Genomic DNA, 16,998 nt, shown 5'->3' on the forward strand with positions numbered 1-16,998 from the left:
GTTTTCTGGTTAGACCTCCATAGTAGGTGGTGATTTCTCAGACAGCTCCAAAATTCACTGCTTTGAACAAAACAATGACTTTTTTTTCTTCACAGAAGTGATTAAATGTGACCTAAAACTATTAGAACTCCCAAAATGTATCATTTTTGAAATGCCAGTGAAGGAACTCTCACATTGTATCATGGAGAACTTTCATGTTTTTTCCTTCTCCCCTTTCTAACTACTGTGTTTTTACATTAAAAAAAATGTGCTTTCAATTTCTAAAGGGAGATAGTAGGGATGTTACCTGATCATATTTTCCAAGGAATTTTACTTTTTAAGCATTTCCATATACTTGTAAAACTGAGAGGTTGATAAATTTACTGTATACTATCAGAATAATCCCCAAAACCTATTTTAAATCAGTGTCTGTTCTGATTTCTCCCTAATCAGATTTCTTTTTCTTTAACTTTAGGCTGTAGATCCATGAAGGAAAACATTAGCAATTGCTCCCTGGGGTTAATACAGTGCTTCAAAGAAGTAGCTTTTAATTCCCATAAGTAGAGAGATGATTTAAAGAAATCCTGTAAATGATGAGCTGAAAAGAAAGAAGCATTTAACAGTGCAGAAATAACAGGTTTCATTGTTCTGGCACCAAGAAATTGTGCTGTGCAGTCTGGAGCTCCATCTCCTGGTGCTTGTCAAAGAACTAAAATAATTTCCAAGTGTCCCCTAATCTAAACACAGGCACCTCAGTGCACCCAAGCCGTGTTGTAGGGGCAATTGTGAACTCCCTCACCCCACAGCAAATCCAGATTTAGGTTTGTAACCCCCGTGGACAGGGGAACACAGATTTGAAAATGCCTTTCCAGGTGACTCTGGATCACTGGAGCAGTTCCCCAGCTCCTTCACTATGGGCTGTGCTTAAATAGAATTATCCTGCATTCAGGATAATTCAGGTGCACATGACCTCATGAGTTTTGGGGAGGTGGAAGCTGCAACTGTGCTGAGCACTGTGCAACAAAATGAAAATTAAGCCCTCTAATATATTTCTTTAGTTCTTTATTTGTGGGATGCTGAACTGTCATTTGAAGGTCAGAGTTTTGTCTATTAAATATCTGAATTTCTCAGTTAAACTTTCTATTTAACATCCTTTTTAAAATACATATTTTAAAAACTGTGTCAGTGTATAATTCTACATACCAATTTTACGAGAGCTGTCAAAACATAATTGCTGCTTTACAAATATCATGTGGCATAGGGAAATACCATACAGGTGAGCCAAATAAACAATAAACAAGTGAATGTAATACAGGAGGGAAGAGATAGGTCAAGGTTAGGATGTCAGCTGGAACAATGTCACAATGGGAGGTTAAGTTAATTAATTTTTTTCTGTGCATCACCCACAAAAGCATCCTTAATAGGAAAAATGCTTCTAACAATTCATTTCAGGAATATTTCTGAATAAGAAAATTGACATTGTTATGAGTATTGCTTACTTTATTAGAATCTTCCTCTGTCATCTGGCTGGTAAATGTACCCATTCTTGTTATGGTTGTATTAATTTTTCTTCATGAATAGATTCAGAAGTGAATATCTCATCATTTCTTAAGAAGGATCATTATGTAAGTCACTTAGGATGTTTTTGCTTCTATTTAAGTATTTACAAGTAAATAAGCTATTTTATTCAGCCAATCAAAAATACTGTAACTAAAATACATTGCTGCTGCTGTGTGCTAGCTGGATCATTAGTCTTATATAATGTCTTCATTTTAAATACGGGCTTTTTATCAGCCAGCCTAGTCAATCCAATAGTAAAGGTCACAACTCATCTATTTTTGTTGTGTTTCTTCACCATTTGCTGGCTTACAGGAAAGCTAAATCTGTTCAAGAGAAGACTCTTATGTGAGAAACAGAACCTACAGTGTGGGATGGAGGTTTCTTGGGGAATGAGTGGTACCTGTGAGCTGCGTTTAGCTCAAGTATCTGTCACTTGAGCACTGCTGACCAAGAGCACATTGCCCTCCCCACTTCATTTGCTATGACAAATTATTGAATCCAAGTCCTGCTCTGGTATCCCAGTGCAGAAAGAGATTAACATTATCAATTTGAGCCAGTTTCCTCCAGATTTATCCCACTGTAAGAACAGACGTTACCCTGTAATTTGGTATAGCTGCACCCAACTTCTCAGTAAAGTAAGGTGCACCCATTTCTCTTTCAGAAGCTACTTTTAAATTTCATTGACTTAATAACACATATGTTGAACACAAAGAGGAAAGAATAAATATGAAGGGAAAATAACAAAACCATGAACAAATATTATTAAAGAGCTTTTGAAATATTTCTTTAGCGTGGGAGTAGCATGCGCTTGTGTCTATTCTGAAATTTAATCACATGTAGTCTTGATCTTAAAAAGACAGATAAGAATTGATTTGGGACTATGAACTGCCTTTATTGTGCATCATTATAAAGCAAATTCTAGTAATAAATGTCCATCCTCCCACAGGGAGCAGAAAATACTAGAAATCACTGGCATTAAGTATGTGGCAATTCTCTTAGAAACCATCATTTCTACTCAAATTATTGCAGATTCTTTTACAAGGCACATGCCTGATAAATTGCAAACTTTTATTAGTTTCTTCACCAACTTTCAACGTATTAGACATGACTGATCTTGTAACTTAAAACTTGTCAGGAACAATAGATGATATTCAAAGCATGGGTTTGAGTGGAAAAGTCCACATAGCTGTGCTTTTGTTTTCTTGCAGCAGTCTAACAATACCTTAATGAACTCTGGCCTTAAGCTCCAACTCTGACAACACACCAAAACATAATAATTCTTGAGGAATGATTATGGGTGAATGGAATAATAGAGGAATGATTGAGGGTGAGCTTGCATTTCCAAATATTTTGGCAAGCATTTGTCCCAGGGACTTGGCATGGATCACATGCAGCCCAAGTGCTCACAGCTGCAGGTGAGCATGAGTGTGAGTTACACAACCTGTAATGAATTTCTCATGGGATGGTATATTTACAATTTACTATTATTATTTTTATAAATTATTTATTATTTTTATACATTATCTATTGCAGATTCTGTATTATTTTGCCTGTTGGTGCAGCTATGAGAGAAATGCAAGATGTTTCAGATTTCCAGCTGAGATTTCCTACAGGAACACAATGAGCTGGACCTGAAGATAACTAGGCCTATATCCTAAAAATGAGAGCAGAGGGCTGGCTCTCTGTCCTTGTTGAAGCAGGGTCTGCTGGTGCTGTGTGTGCCTGTTCCCAGCAAGGGTGTGCTGATCCTGACAGTGGTAGCATGTGCTCACAGATCCACAGAGATCATCACAATCACCACCTTTTAAAATAACCTTGTGCTTCAAAATACTAGAGGCAATGCCCTTGTAGGTGTTTATGATTCTGGAACCTTTTTGCAATGTAAATACAACACCAAACTGAGCAGTCCTGAGTGAGAAAATCATTTAGCTAAACTTTCCCTAGGAGGCATGAAATTCTCCTAATACGGGATCTCCTAAGTGCATTCCTTATTGTCCTAATGCTTACTTTCCATATTGATGAACATTTCCAGCTTCACCTTATGACCAGTTTCAATGGCATGTTCTCATTTTCTGTCACACTATTGACAAAAATATTGACTGATATCTACTGCCAGGTCAACCTTTTCACTAAGTCCTCTACAACCTCATTATTCCCATTTTTTATGACTTATAATTAGCTTCCCATTAGCCAGAATCTTACTTTCCTTACCATCCTTGTGATGTTTTTCAGTTTAAACCACAAAATCTCACGAGATGGATCAGTTTCATCAGCAGGACATAGAGAAGTCAGCGCTGTCATTTCCCCTAAACCCACAGACCAGTTCTTGTGCCCAAAGAAAGGCAGTGGCATGCGTTGCCACTACTACCCTTGGTGAATCAATGGTGTATTCCATTAATTATATTTCAGTAATTCTAATTAGTCAGTAATTGGAACTGCTTTAAACCTATATGGTATTGAGTAAGACTCAATTCATATATCAGTATCATGTATCTTTCTTTTAAGTGCAGCCTTCCAATGTCAGACTTGGGGAGAATCTAGAATTTCCACAAACTATACAGTTCACCTGCAGACTTAAAAAAACAAGTTTGTGTTGTGGATTTTCTTCTTGTTCCTGTTAAATTGGCCTTTTGAAGACTAAGGGCTTGTGAGCTTTGCATGTTAAAGGCTAAACTCTTGTTATAGTGAAACTGATTCTTTTAGGGCTTGAGGGAGTTGGAAGGTAAATTGAAAGGGAGTGACAAGGAGTCCTTGTGCAAGTCGTTCACCTTGTAGAGCTCTAGGCTGAGAGAGCTCAAATGCTACTCTACTTAACAAGCTCAAAACCAACTCATTTAAATAACAAGCACAAACTCCACTTGGGATCCACACTGAGGCATTTGTGCATTGTGCAGCCTGAACTCCCAAACAACATTATTTGAAACAAAAAAAAGAAGTAATTCCTTTTTTATAGTGGTAATTCAGGGATCAAGTCTCAAAAGCATTTGAACATTTCAAGGACTATTGCTATACTAAATTGTTCTTAACTACAAGTATTAAACTTTAAAAGGAACCGAATACTGTTTTCAAATTCAAATTATTAGCTTCATGTCTCACAAGGATAACAAATCTATGCATATTCTTGTCACTTTAGCAGAAAGTACAATATTTGTGCTTTAAAGCTGGAAAGTTAATTCTTGGTAACAAGTGATGAAGAAGATATGGTGGCTCAGAAATTATACACAAGAACAAAACCTAAAACTCCTATATCCAATACTGATCTAGTAAAAATATTTTGCAAAGTTAATACTCAAATTTCATGGACAGAAAAATGCAATTTGAATGAATAAATAAAAATATATCATATCTGGCCAGCGAAGTCCTTTGGTTCAGATCTTTGCTAACTGGAATGCCCCACCAAGTGCTGCTAACTATTTGTTCTATCATTGTAAATTTCTCAGGTTTTTTAAAATGCCATAGTTAAACTTCACTGGAAGTGTTTGCAGCTGTTTTGGACCTCTTCATATTTAAAAAGTTTATCATAACTAAAAGCCAGTGCATTTTCGACAATGTGAAAGAATATTTGCTAATGTTCACAGAACTTTGTACTTTGAACAAAAATATTTATCCATAAGACCATTTAACTTTCTGTGTAGAATTTCAGGTATTTTACCTGGCCACCATCAAATTTTGAAGATTTTTAGTTCATAAAAAAAGGCAAGATGATAATTTATTCTTCTTTAAAATGAAGAAAAATACATACTTTAGAATGTATCCTGTGTCCTCTAAGATTACAAATTTTACAGAAGTCTCTCTTTTAAGTCAACTGAGTTCCTAATTTTGTTGGTTTTAGCAGAAGTTTTGATTTAAAAGTGATTTTAAAATCCAGTTTTAGATCTGAATGGTATTCTCACTCTAAAACTAGATCATATTGAAGAAACAAGAACTGAGCAGGATCTCCAGAGATATCATAGTTTCTATGATGACTTTTAAAGTAGTTATGTTAAATTGAGATTTCATTAGGTTAGAACTAAGCACCTCCTTTTTAGCTGTTATACAATGATGAATGGTGCAATACGCAGATGTAATGCAAGTATATGAATTAAGGCAGAAGGAATAGGTAAGAATTATTTTCAGTCTGTTTTCAAACTCAGCTTCAGCACAGTTTCATTTTTCCTTACCAGTTTTTCAAGCTAGTTTTGAGACAAGTCCTACAATTAGTGTACAGTTGAAGCTCCCATTCAGGCAATGGGAACTTTGCCCACTTCCAGGAGTACAAGCTGCAGCACTTGGCCCTAAGGATTTAATATAGCTGTAATGACTCATTATTGAATGTTTAGTTTAATAGCAACTGCTTATTAAGTGTATTAATCTCAGCTGATGAAAGCAAAATTATTTAGTGAAAAGCTGTTTTTCTTTACATTAGTGTGCAATTATTTAACTGAAAGTTTCAAAGAGACACATCTAATTACAGTGCTGCTTTAAAAGTATTTAAGCATCAGTTATTAAAATATCATTTGAAATATGCTTATGGACCTCCTGAAGTGTTGTTTAAAAGCAAAATTCTGGTTTCAGATTATTACTTACAATAGGTTTCCTTTCACTACTTACCAACTTCTTACAAAATCTGCTTAATGTACAGGATTGAACTGTTTTCTGTAAAACAGAACAAGATGCAAGAATTTGTGTGTGCAGAATGTATATGTCTATGCTCAGGCTGAGATTACTGAAAATCAAAATTAATGATGCACATTTACAAATTAAGAATCCCTTTGCTGAATTGGCATTTATGGGGAAAGCATCTATGAATACTAAAAGAAGTCTGCCAGTCAGTTCTCTTTAATTAAAGACATTTATCTGCAGAAAAACTAATTCTGCTTGCCATTTAGCATCTTCAAATATTTGTCCTCAAACCACACATACTTGCCTATAAGAAAATATTAAAAATATATTGATTGTTTACTTGCGTTTTAGTCACCTGTTTTTGTTTTTTTTTAGGGGTACTTGTTCCTCCATCACATGTTTCCAGCAGTTTATGGATGACAGATAAGCAGTGCTCAGCAGTCCCTGCCAAGCTCTGTACACCTGACAAGTATGAAAAGGATGCAGAAGGTATCTTTGGTGAGTCATGTAGCATGTCAGAAGTCTACTAGAATTCTGGTTGGTCAAAGACATGTAAGATATTTGGATAAAAGGAGGCAGAGCCCTGAACAGGCATATGGATGAGAAGAGCCAGGCACTTTTCCAGCAACTTTATCCCGCAAAGAAAGGGTGGTGTGATGGAGATGCAGGGACAGTAGGACAATGACAGTTCCCAGCCTCTGAAAATGTTCTCTGCCCTATGGCTTAGAGACATAAGAGCTGTCCTTGCTGAACTATTGAAGTGCAGCTTCTCAGCCTTTCACACATGCCAGACACTGACCTTGCCATGCTGGCTCCAGCCAGTCCTTCCCTGAAGAAAATTCCCCTGGGAGGGCAGCCAAGCCCAGGGGAGCTCTGTGCTCCTGCTGTGGCTGCGGGGTGTCCAGGGGTGTCCAGGGCTTCTCCTGTGCTGGAGCTGGTGTGATGGGAGGGGGTTCTGAGCTTGGCATCTTTTCTACTTTCAGGAAGAGGATTGTTCCTGCTCTGATGCCCCTTCCTGCAGACCCACTGTCCAACTCCTCCCCACCCACCCAGGGGACTCTTGGTCAAATGGGTTCTCCAATCCTTCCCCACTTGATATTAATATTGTCATTCTTTCTGACTCGCACAGTAATCCTGTCACCTTTTTGTTTCTTCTCTGCCTTCTGCTCCTTATTTCTCCTGGGGAGATCACTGTCGTCCTTGCTCAGGGCTCAGGTTGTGTACCTGTGTGCCTCCAAGGTCAGTGCATAGCCTGGTTGCTCCAAACACAGACAGGAGAGCTGTGGACAAGGAAGGAGTGCAGCAAAGCTGCAGGCTGGCTGGAATACCTTCAGTTAGAGTTAATTAGCCATAAACCTCCCCAGACTGCTCAGCCTGGGGACAGGCTATTGGCTTGTTCTTTAAGATCTCTTGTCATGCTGTCAGCTTTGTGTAAGTAATGACTAAACTGCAGAAGCTCTGAGGCTGTTGTCTCTTTCACAAACTGTCTCCCTGATTCACTTTGCTCAATCCTCCATTTTTCCATCCATTTGTTTTTCCCTACTGTAGCAGGGAATTGCATTTTGACCTGCGTTTGTATTGCTCCACCAGAATCAGGGCATCAGGCTCTGACAAGTGTCAGTTTATTAGTGGGGCTGTGGGTTGTTCCTGCTAAAGAGAAAAGCAATGATGTGTCACAGCACTCATCTTTTACTTTACCTGAACCACCATCTCTGCAGCAAGCCCTCCCCTCAAGTGACAGGTACAATACTCAGCTACACACACGTGACATTTTGACTTAGTTTCCCCAAGTGGAATAGTCACAATACAAACACACAAAAGATTAACTACCACATGTGAAAATATCAGGGTTAATTTTGCCAGTTAAAAGATAGCAGACCAGAAATACAGATCCTTTTAGAAATACAGATACTTTTCTGTGCAGAAGAGCTAATATGAAAGTAATGACCAGTGTGGGAGGCTCTAAAATTCATTGTATCCCAAAGGCCTTGGTGGCTTTAGTACAGATATTCTGGATTCTAAGACTTTATAATTTCAATTTAAAAGTAAACTTCCTTAACTTATGAACTAATTGTTGCTTTATAAGATTTCCAAACCTATAGCTGTATCACTAGACCTGAAGAAGGCTTCTTTGAATGAAAACAAGAAGCACAGAAACAAATAAAACAGAACAAAGTTTTTACTAATATCATTATAACACTTGCTTTCCCATTAAATGATTATTAGCCTTCTGCTCAAGGTTGTCAGGGGAAGAGCAGTTGGTGTTAAGGCAGCTCCATGGCAGGTGTGCCTGGGAGCCAGCTGTCAGACTAGAACCACAGTTGCATTCTATTTTCTTCCTCCCAAAAGTATGTAGACACAGGAAGGCAGTACTTCCAAAATTACCAGATGCTAGTTTGCAAGAGATGTGTCAAAAATAGCCTGTAGCCTAGTGCAAATTCAGAATTATGGGGGTGTGTGTTCCACACTGCCTTTGCCAAAGCAGCCACTCTGATTCCTTGCCTTTTGTCTCCAGGCTCTGCCTTCAGTACCAAAGGACTCAGAGAAGGGAATGGTGAGAGATTTTCAGTCTCCTCTGAAAATCCTGACCTAATCAGAGTGCTGGTGCCTCTTTGGAGCCCTACAGCAGGATGGAAGGGGCTCTGGGAGGTGATTATGGGCAGCTCCTCGGCAGGAGGAGTCCTGGTCCCTGCTGTGAGACCTAAGCGGGTCTAGCACAGCTTTCAGAGTCTCTGCATGGCAACCCAGCAGGGGAATGGCAGCAGCTCTTCAACCCTCCACAGGACATTAGAGATGAGTACTAAAAAATACTAGGAAATCACACAGGAGTACTTAAATATTACTTGATCATTAACATGGTAATTACATCAGCGCTGCTCCTGCCTGATGCTGTAATTTAAGAGGTTTCAGCAATTTCATTATAATCAGTAGCAGTTACTTCCTGTGGTTCATTGCCCATAAAATGTTAACCATAGGGGAAAAAAAAAAAGGAGACAGAGACTTTGCCATGATGGCAATTAACATCCACTGTGGTGCTTGTGCCTCCCTGAGCTACAAATCACTCTGGTGGGTGCTTCATCAGGCTTCAGGGGGCCACACAAGGCACTTTTGTTCCTAAAAGCTTTCAATAGATGCTTTTAACTAAGATTTTTTTAATGGAACCTGTTCTGAGGAAGTAAGATACTTTTTAAGTAGGCCTGTTTATTTTTGTTTCTCTTTTTACCAATATTTTAAAGACAAAGTTCTGTATTTACCTGGTTATGTGGGACATGCAGTAGTGCTTCTACAACAACGGAGGCTCTGCTGCTGTGCAGAACACGTTTCTTAAGAGGCTGCAATTTCTGACCTAAGCATATAGAAAGTGAACTATCAAGCTCTACTGCCATCCAAATGAAACTTCAAAAAAGTTATCACATATGAATTTATGTAACAAGCTCTCACACATTTTGCAAATGGGAATGTAAATTATGGTTCCCATATACCAACCAGATTGCCTGATTAATTAATGCATTACAAGGGAAAAAAGTTTTATGTTTAAAGCAAGACTGGGTGACTACCTCAGTGCATTAGTTTTTATGGTTTTGATCTGATCTGGGCAAAGAATTACATTCAATCAACTTGAACTGTTTGTATTGATCTGCATAGAAGATTGGGGAGGAAAAGATATATTGTCTCACTATAAGCTTTTTCCTGGTTTATTTGCTTTACAAGAGAGCAATATTTTTCCATGCACAGATTGAGTGCAGTGGCTCTGCAAAACTGCCCAGGAGGCTTCTGCAGCACCATTAGAAGTGCCTTGTCTCTGCTCAGAAACTGCTGAGAAATACTTTAGAGGAAATGGGGTCCCCTAGAATATTATTCCTACAGCTGCCATGATGAACAAGCACTTTAAATTCACTTGAAATAATTCTGAGATGTGGTGACTAACATAGGAGTGTAGTGAATTTCTCCCCTAAAACATTTCTTGCCATATGTATGACTGCTTTAGAAATCAAATAACTTGGGGAAACCGCTTGAGATGAGAGAATTAACATTAGGATTATAATTACTGGGTTTCAATTTCATTACACACTTGGGGGGGGTTTCCCCTTTTTCTCCCTTTTTCTCCCGTTTTTTCTGTCATTCTTGCTTTCTGGGCTCCAGTTTTCCCAGAGCATATTGTGGTTGCCTCAAATTCATCTGTTAAGTGAAATTACCCTCCAATCACTGAAAGGGGTGGTTGGATATGGGCTGGGGCACACGAGGAGGTAATTTGGGAAGTAACTGTGACTTAGGCTCCAGCTCCTCCTGTTTTCCCTTCACTTGCATGAGCTCAGGAAGAGGTGGGGTGCAGAGTGTGTTCTCTCAGCCATTCTCAGGATGCAGCTGGCCCAGGCTGCCTTAGCAGCCTGGGTTGCTTTGCCCTGCCTTGAAGAGAGTTTCAGTGACTAGAAAAGACTATGTGAATGAGAAAGGATAGGCCAAGCATGGAACTGAATCTGTGACACCCTCCCCAGAAAGCCCAAGCAGTGAGAATTCACAGACCATTTATGCAACACCCTTTGCACAAGAACAGAGGTGAACCTTCCTGAGAATATGAAGGAATCTCCCCTCAAATTAATCCATGCCATCGAGCTGCTGAAACTGAGAAGGCTGTCTGCTCCCAACTGCTTAACTTTGCCACATTTTGTACCACCTGCAATGACATTTCATTACTATGGAGTGACAGCAGCAGAACCACCATGCAGCTATCAGCAGGAAAGGAAATTAGTGATGTTATGATTAACAAAATAGCTTTGACTTAGCCAATGCTGGGAAGACAGGCTCCAAAGGAATCAAATACTGCAAGTATCAGGAATGAACTATCAGCACCACCCTGTGGTTCCCATGTTCTGTTTCCTCCTTGTGTATGTCAGAAGGGAGAGGATGAGGCCAAGCAAACTCGAAAGAAAGAGATTTGTTTCCTTCTGGATTTTGGCCTCTGCTCTTTCATATGGCTGATACTAAAAACTTACCCTCCTGCCCTCATGACAAGAATTCCAAAATGATATTCAGAAAAGACAGGAGTTTTTGTGGGACTTGAGGCCATAATGAATATGTTCATGATGCCAAGGTTGTGGGCTTGATCCCAGCACAGGCCATTCACTTAAGAGTTGGACTCCATGATCTTTGTGGGTCCCTTCCAACTCAGAATATCCTGGGATTCTATAACATCCTTGTCTGCAGCCAACATTCTGCCCAGTCTTCTTCATGTCTGCAGCTCTTTAAATTGTTGCCACAGGGCACTGCAGTCTAACAGCAAGCTTACAGAAACACAACTGAAATTTAATCGTGGTTCTGTCATAGCTTTTACATTTTTCCTCATTCTTGTAATCTCTGATTCAGATAATTAACTGAAATGGATGTAAGTGTGGGGAAAACACCCTCTCTTGTGAAATTCAACATATGCAGCAAGTCCTGGTATAATTAGAGTGGTTTGGTTGTGCAAAGCAGTACACAAATGCTGTCCTTATTTTAGCAGAGTCTTCATTAAGGTATCAAATTAAGAAAATAATTTTACTAGTTGCATATCCTTATGCTGTAATTTTTCTCTGATACAGCAACTAGTGATGGAATTTCAGCTAAATCAATGGACTCATATGAAAACAGTAAATGCCATTTAGGAAGATATCTATGAGGCATCAACAGATGTGAGGCTATCTGTGCCTCCCCCTAAGCAGCTGATTAGTTAAAACAATCAGCAAAATACAGATTGAGCTTCCATACTGGACTTTTTTTTTTAATTAAGAGAAAAACTTCCAGTATATATAGGTCAGTAAAGTAAATTCCAATGTCCTTTAATTTTCTTCTTTCATTAACAAGTCTTTTAAGGATTTGACTTCTTTCTGTATGAAATTTTGTTGGTTTTGGCTGCATTTCCCAACCTTTTCAGGAAATCAAATTGTGACATTTACATAAATAATTATATATATTTAACATCCCCTTAATGATTGATCCTTTCCTTTTGACTGGGTTATGTGACAAAATCCAAATAATTTATTTTTTCAAAATACATGCTAAGTTTTAGGATGCCTGTGCCCACCTTGTAGTACAGGGTGTTGTTACCAACTCCACTCTTGTTCACTGAAACATAAAAAGAACACTGTAGGTGAACTCCAACAAAATATCTACAGCTGACACTCAAAAAATGATCAGACAATGGCAAATTGCATCATTGGACCAGCCAGATCAGCAAACTGTCCTGGAAAAAACCATGTCACTAGCAAATATTAAGCAGGGGACAGCTGGGATCCCAGAACTTCCTATTCATCACCATAAAGAATGGGAGCCTTTGTACCAAGTCATTTTTTATTCAGGTTTCTAGAATTGCTTCCTTCACACACCTCGAATTTGAGTTCAAAAGTTTGTTGGAGTTAGAGAATATTTAGGGCAGTGTTGTGGGGTTTTTTCCCACAAGGAAAGACTGAGAAGCAATCTGTGTAGGAGTGTGTCGAACTGAGCGATTAGTTTAATACTGCTGAGACTTTATTGTAATATTAATGATGTGTTACGGTGCCTAAGGTCCTGGATAAGCATAATTTATTATTTTTAATCTGAATAAGTAAATAAATAGAAGAGTAATAAGAGAGGCTTCTTTCTTAATCTCATCCGAATTGTGGCGTAACCACTGTCATAATAAAATTCAAATATTTTGCATGTGCTTCCCATTTAAGTACCTACACATATCAAAACTCTGATTTCACTCAAACACTAAGGAAACCATCAAGGTGATGAAATTTATCACCAAGGTGTGTGTTGCCACTCTACCAGTTTAATATGAGAGTAAAGAAGGGATTTAGGACACCATATGGAATGCAACTACTGCTTCCCCTTGATTACAAGATGCTGACTGATATTTGAGTGTTGTTTGTGCAGCAAACCAGTTATGTGTATCAAAATTTGTAATGTCCTTACTTTATTTATACATTTTAAGGGCTACATTGTTTCCTTCAAACTACTGCATATCAGCTTTTAAAGTGTAGTAAAAAGAAATAATTAGCGGTTAATCTAGAAAAATAAATCCAACTCAAGGTTTATATTTTTTCCATGTTTTCTAACCTTAATTTCGTGGAGAGAAAATTACTGGTTTCTTGTTGCTATAATTTTATTTTAATGCAAGTTAAAAACATCCACTTGTTCAATGTCATCTATTTTATGCATTTAGAATACCTCCTGGGCATTTTGAGTGCAGGTGTAATAAGTAACTGGCAGTGCAGATGTTGAGCATGATCCTTTCTGTATTTGTCAGAAGCATGGAATTTGGGGATGTAACCTGATCCTTTATTAGGACAAGAAAAGTATAACAGCAGTTAGATCAGAAGTAGTTTTACAATTAATTTCATCATAGAACTGGGTGTGTTTATAAAACCATAAGAATTATGTGTAGGAAAATAGCTTTTGTACACTCCTAAGGTTTACTCAATTTAATGCCATGTCAAATCTGAGGGGAAAAAATGGACATAAATACTTAAACTTAAAAAGACAAAATACTCTAGTCCATGACACTGTATTCTACACACAGCTTTTTCATTAAATTCATTCTAGAGTGTCTCAGTTTCTTCTTCAGAAAAATTCCAGTAGAACCTGTGAGAGTTCTGTCCACTTAAAGGACAAAGAACTGAACAGATGTGAGCTACATAGAGTTTGTCATCAAAAGTTGGTCAGTTTAGTTGAATTGATTCAAGAACCCCGGTAGAAATTTCAGCAGATCAAGTTGTCCTCTGTTTGGGCAGAGAAAACCATCACCTGTTTAAATTGGTCACATTCCTGATTTTAAGGAAGGTTTTGATCTCTGTTTTGCTCTCATTATTCTCACCTTTGGAGAAATTGTCTACTGAATTTCCCTTTCCACAGAGGTACACCATGGATAGAGTGAGGTGCTATAGGTGTATGCAGGGCTATAGAGACCTAAGTTTGCATTTACACATTCCCTTGCTGTATGATTCAGCTTATTACAAATTTTTTCCTTAAACAAAACTTCTTTTCCTCTATTCCCCCTCTTCTTTCTCTTTATGTATTCCCTGTGCTGAGGAAAGGTGCCACATTCTTGCCCTGTACTGTGCTGTGTCTGCGGTGAGATCAGACTTTCAGTTATGCCCAAAAGTTACATTTCCAGTAATTATTTCACACATCTATGCATGTGGTTATCTAGCCAGCTGAAACCCCATTCTGACTGGGGTTATTTTTCCTTCTCTGGCCTTAATGGAAAGATGCAAGGAAGAAGGTTTAGACTGACTTTCAAAAATGAGTCTGTCTTATCAGGAATTTAGTGTTCTGCTGAATTTTGCCATCAAAGCTGCTGAAGTTTGAGGAATATGAGATGCTACAAAGCAGCTAGATGGCACATGTCAAGGGAAAAGGTGGTGGGGGGCTCTTCTAGTCTGGTGTGATTCTCAGCATCTGTCTAGTATTTTGAATGGAGGGGTTTGTATCATTCAGATACATTTGCACTGATTCCCTCTGGAGCTGGAAAAAGAAACAACCAAACAAAATGTCAGTCAAGAGCTAAGCAATTCTTCTGTTTGGGGAAGCCTGGCTATAATCTTGACAAGGTTTATTTTAGAGCTGCTTATGCCCAAATCCCAGTAAGGAGGATGGTGGGTTTTGATGAGTGCTATGGATAGGAGCCCCGGTTCTGTTTTGGGGTTTGTTGTTGCAAAAGCTCCCTCTCCCTTACCTGATTTGAATGACTCAAGTATTGCCACACTCCAGAGTAAAATCTGACTCTTTTGAATCCTCACCTGCCACTGGACCAAACACATCAGTGGAGTACACTGACTCCAGCAGCTGCAGGTGTTTGCACTTTCAGAGAGAGGAGATTATTTCCTTCACAGAAAACAAGAGTTTATTGACCACTCCTGAATTAAACTGTAAGTCCAGCCCAAGCTGGGTGCTGCTGAAGGGTGGTAAGGAAGCACCAGGCTCTGTACAGCAGCTGGGCTTTCCTCTCAGCTGGCAGGACCCCACTCCAGGGAATGCTCAGTAGGCAGAAAAGCAGCTGAGGTACAATTCCATTCACCTTGCACTCAGGGCCACCCTGTACCCTCACTGACAGTGCTTGTCCATGTATGGTTCAGAATCACTTAATTCCTTTAGATAAACAGAGATTTAAAGGAATTGCCTACTCCTCAACATAATGAAGCCAAGCCTACCATACTCTCTGCTTTCCAGAAACGTGACAGTGGGTTTTCCTAAATCAGAAGCACAGAAGCATGTGCAGTGTCATGGTGGTATTTTCCACTGTTATCCATCCATCTGAGACTCCCAGAGCCATTTTGCATTTAGTGAGAAAAAGCAAAGAACCAATGCTTCACTTTGTTATCCCCTTCTCACCTAATTTTCTTTTAAATTTCATTTTCAAGCCTTCCTGCATTGCTGAGAACTGTGTGTCAACAGACCAGAATTAAAAAGGTGACAAACTGTGAAGAATTAAAACTTCTAATTTAACAGATGAGCAACTGCAAATAACAAAATCTCAGACAAACACAGTTTTAATGAAAGGTGACATGCTGGAGACAGGAAGTTTTCCCCCTCTCTGTTCATCATGTAACAACAAATTAGTTTAGGAAGCCATACAATAATGCTGTGAATGCAATAACAAATTCATATCCTGTGCTGTTAGTTTTGTTTGCTTGTTTGCTTTCTGAAACCATATATGACACTTCTTTCGTAATAGTATATTTTCTTCCTACTAAATATGTCAACATTTGTTCATGTCTGGATTCGCTCTCATTCTTATTACGGTCAGGCACAGCTCGTATTCCTCACCTCCTCACTGGAGCTTTACATTTCAGCTCCTGAGGGGTGAGGGGAGGGCTGGCTCTGCAGCAGCCTTTCTGGAGTTTTCTAGCACCTTGTGATGCAGGAAACTGACTGCATACATGTTGGCCTCTTGTTTTTAATGAAATTTTCCAGTGTGACAAACATCAGAGGGAAAAGTAAACCTGGATATAGATGAACATACTGAGCAAGAACACTTCCTTACTGCTTTTAGGAGGGCTACATCCAGGCCAATCATCAACCTCAGTGGGTTCCCTGAAGTCAAGCCAAATCCATAACCAATACAAAGTAATAAATCTTTCTAGAAGTTATGGACTAGCTACACTGATTTACATCAATTTGGGATTTTGGCCCAGTCAATATTTAATAGATGAATGCAGAACTCTGAGTACACCCAGCAGTGGTTTAAAATGCCAGCAGAGTGTTAAAAGCTCCTTTTAACTAAACATCACTGCTTCCCTTACTCCAAGGGTGTAATTTAGATCAGTGGGTTTTATAGGCAGTTCACCTGCTGCTGGTGAGTATCACTGGCTGGCTGCCTCTCTGAGGATCACACTGGAATAAGTTTTCAATTAACCTCAAGTAAGCACAAAGAGAGGCTGAATAACTTCAAATGACTTCATAACAAAATGTTGGTTTGCTCCACAGCAGGTAGCCACTACATGTAGTCTTAGGAAGGGCCTAACTTAGAATGCATTCTCCTATTTAAGGTCACTGAAACAGCTCTTTTTGTCCTACTGTGCCTGAAAGAGTAAAGAACATCAAGGATTTTTTTCAAATTATTATTATTATGTGAACCAAATAACAAAATTTTATCCATATTCCATGAATGAGATTTCCAGCCCAGTTCCTGGGAATCTTCTCCAAACAGTTCAAAACATATATGACATAAATTCCCCTAGATAGCAGAGTACCCTAATTTTTACCTTTTCTCTACTCATATACTTGAAAATAACTCTCTCCTTTATTTCCATATTCGTGGCAGGTGCCACAGTAAATCAACCAGTGGGAATCTCTCAAATGCACCTCTGCCTTACTGGGTATTAATGAGGTTTTCCA

The 16,998-nt window shown here is 38.8% G+C and overlaps 1 protein-coding gene across 2 annotated transcripts in view; it reads left to right on the plus strand.

The window, feature by feature from the left end:
* The window catches only part of LOC135308667 (uncharacterized), a 126,825-nt gene that overhangs the window by 73,325 nt on the left and 36,502 nt on the right, over positions 1 to 16,998 (plus strand). Inside the window, exon 8 of one of the 2 annotated variants that reach the window (XR_010369055.1) lies at positions 3,073 to 3,187. The gene's annotated coding sequence lies outside the window, so the exon portion shown is untranslated. Of the gene's footprint in view, positions 1 to 2,747; positions 2,890 to 3,072 lie in introns of those variants that run through there. The other variant, XR_010369054.1, reaches the window with a different exon arrangement.

Source organism: Passer domesticus, chromosome 10, assembly GCF_036417665.1.
Source record: "Passer domesticus isolate bPasDom1 chromosome 10, bPasDom1.hap1, whole genome shotgun sequence".
Classification (NCBI taxonomy): Eukaryota; Metazoa; Chordata; class Aves; order Passeriformes; family Passeridae; genus Passer; species Passer domesticus.